This window comes from Chaetura pelagica, unplaced genomic scaffold (genome assembly GCF_000747805.2).
Source record: "Chaetura pelagica isolate M959 unplaced genomic scaffold, ChaPel_1.0 scaffold277, whole genome shotgun sequence".
NCBI lineage: Eukaryota > Metazoa > Chordata > Aves > Apodiformes > Apodidae > Chaetura > Chaetura pelagica.
The window spans coordinates 12345-15430 of record NW_009953905.1 but is presented as its reverse complement, the minus strand read 5'-3'; positions in this window follow the sequence as shown (position 1 = coordinate 15430).

Here is a 3086-nt window from a genome sequence, read left to right as displayed (position 1 = left end):
TGGTAATGGTTTTTATTTATTCTGTGTACTAACTGGATATTCATAAGCCTCACTTGTAAATGAAGCTCAAAAGTACCAGGTAACTCATAGGCTTAATCTAAGGAATCTTCCTTCAAAGAGAGACACAGTTCTCCAAGTCAGTACTTCTCTCCCTAACGATTTTTGCTAAATGATACCAGGTAGCAGAAGCTGCAGCATTATTTTGCCTGAAGACACTTTTTTGCTCCCTGCCAGACAGAAAATGAAACCCCAGCCTCCTTTATGTACAGTTCCTTGTGGTTTATCCAAAACCAACAGGGAAATTATAAATTAAAGGATCTCCTTTACCTCACTAAGGATTAAACAGCATTTTCCTTACATGGTTAAATATGTCTTGTGTTTTTAGTAATTATCAGTGCACTTCTGAATTAGGATACACATTTCCACAATATGTGAACTGCAAATCACTTGAGCCAAGCAAATTATCAATTTTCCTTTTACTGGCAATTTACTTTGTTAGGGGTTTGCATTAAGTGATTCAAGAAATGTCAATTTTTGTAGGGTTCTCCTCTCTGAGTTTAATTTTCTTGGCATTGAATTATTTATTTTCTTACACTTGTCTGTGTACTACTCAAACATTTTAGAAAACTGTAGCTTTTACTCTTTATTGTTCATATTAAGACAGTTTAATTAGCTGACCTTTCTACTTTAAGACAAGACCATTAAGTGTTGCAATTATTTAGGTTTTTCAAACATTTTCACTGCCACATATTGATTCAAATTAAAAGTTCTTTATGATCAGTTTTACTCTATCAAATTTACCTCTATCTTTAAGTTTTTTTGTTTATACATTTATCTATAAAGGACTTATTTGTTGTTATTATTACTTCATCCCCTGTTTGAGTCACCTTCTTTTGAGGAAGTTGTTGGTAGAAAACCGTCTTCCTGACTTCAGTGTGTTGGAAATGCAATTTGGAGAAAAAATAGGTGACTTCTTGAACTGAAGTTTTCTGGGAAAATCTCGGCTCCATTAATTGATTTTTGGCCTCACATGTTTCCAAGGTGGTTTTTTTCAAGCTCTTCTGTTTTCTTTTTTATTTCCATTCTTTATTTGTTTATCATTTTGCTTTACATTAGCAACAGCATTTTGGAAATGTGGTCCAATCTGTGTCCAGGGACCAATGCCTGTGATGTGATTTATGATGTGATGGACTAACCTATTGTGGCTTGTTATTAAGGTGGATTGCTGCTCACATGGCTGTCACTACTGTTTTGAGTGTTCGTAATATTATTTTAAACTTATCAAATATCTTCAATGATGTGAATATAGAGGAATTGTAACTACAAGCCTTTTAAAGCCATTCAAGCAATTTGCAACGAAAGGCCAACTGAATCTCAGCCAAAACTTCAAACTATTGAAATTATCTGTACAATCTCCCTCAGTGTTCCTCAAATGCCTTTTAAAAACTTTGTTGTTAAAATTCAGTAGATAAAAGCTTTTGTTGGTTTTGGTTTGGGTTCTTGTTTTTTTTGTTTGTGTTTTGATTTTTTTTTATGTTTAGGGTTTTTTTGGTTGGTTGGTTATTTTGTTTTAACAAAATAACACCTTAATCTTATAACAAGCAGAAAAGCTTACCAGGAGTGACTGGCATTTTAGTGAATTCCAATGGAAAATTCTGGTTTGCATTTTGGATCTTTTCCTTCAATGAGCAAACTACAACAAATTTTGTTTAAAAAGAACAACTAAATCAATACTTGGTGAAACTCTAAACATACAAAAATGTCAAAAAAAGAGGTAACTTTTCAAGGGGAGGAAAGTCTAGCATTTTCTAGAGCTTAGAAGGGTGAATGTCTCATCCTGATTTGTATCTCTGAAATCTAAGTAAATTCTCAGTCTTCATAGAAAAGACAGCCAGATAATATATCATTTTATCCCAACAATGAAAACTTTATCCATTATACAATTATAAGAGTGTTGTAGTGAATAAGGAACATGTCAAATCAGGGGTTTATGTACAAGTGGGTGGAAAAGAATGTATGTTTGCATGGGGAGTGTTGAAACATTATATTTGATAAGAAACGGCTGCTCCAGCTTCTTAATTACAGTAAAATACATTAAATCCAACAGAAGATGAGCCAAGACCCATCAGTTAAAACAAAAATTTTTAACAGTTGAAGTATTTTCTTAACTTTACTGAATGTGACAGTGACAGATCTCCAGGACACCAGTGACTCTTTCAAGGTATGTTGGAGTGCAGGGTAAGTGACAGTGGCATTTTAAGGACAGAGATTCTTGCTGTTTCTGACAATGATGCTCAACTTCATGCAGTGATTGCACTTGTCCATGCTTGGGAGAGTAAAGTGGAAGATGAATGTCTTCAGGTCCAGACTTTAATTGCAAGAAGCTGAGGGTTGGGTGGCTGAGAGTAAAACAGTGCTTTAGTTCTAGGGTGATCTTGGACAAACTATAAAGGAGTGCTTACCAGATGCCTCAGGAGGACAGGCAATAACAGATTGAAGGAAATAAATTGTGTTAAAAGCTTTAAGGTGGGAAAAGTTTTTGAGTGCAGAGTGTGGGAGATGAGAAATTGTTACTGGTGTCAGTATTTTCTTGGCTTTTCTATGACATTAATTGCAATGGAAAGAGTTCATAGGATTGTGTTAATCTGGAAAGTGATGTAGGTGGTATATCAGAGATGTTCTTCCCTTGAAAGACGGGAAACAAAGGAACTCATTTTTAGGCACAGAAAAAAATATGTCTTCCATGTTAAAAACACTGGTGCAGTAAAATATAAGGTTAGGAGGTAGTGCTCTCCAGCGATTTGCATGTGAGGTATGGATGGTTTTACATTGCACTTTTGTACAGTAATACAGGAAGGAACTTTGACAACTGTTTATTTTAATGTTGCTTTGGATGTTATATGTACTAATACTGAAACACGAACAATCATTGTTACAGAAATTCTGCGAGAGCCCACACGGTTGTCATTGCATTAAAGACACACAGATAAAATAATAAACCCACCCACCCCCTCTTTAAAACTTTATTACTCTTTAATACTTATATACCACACTTCCCTGGTGGCAATGATCTTCTTGAGAGTGGG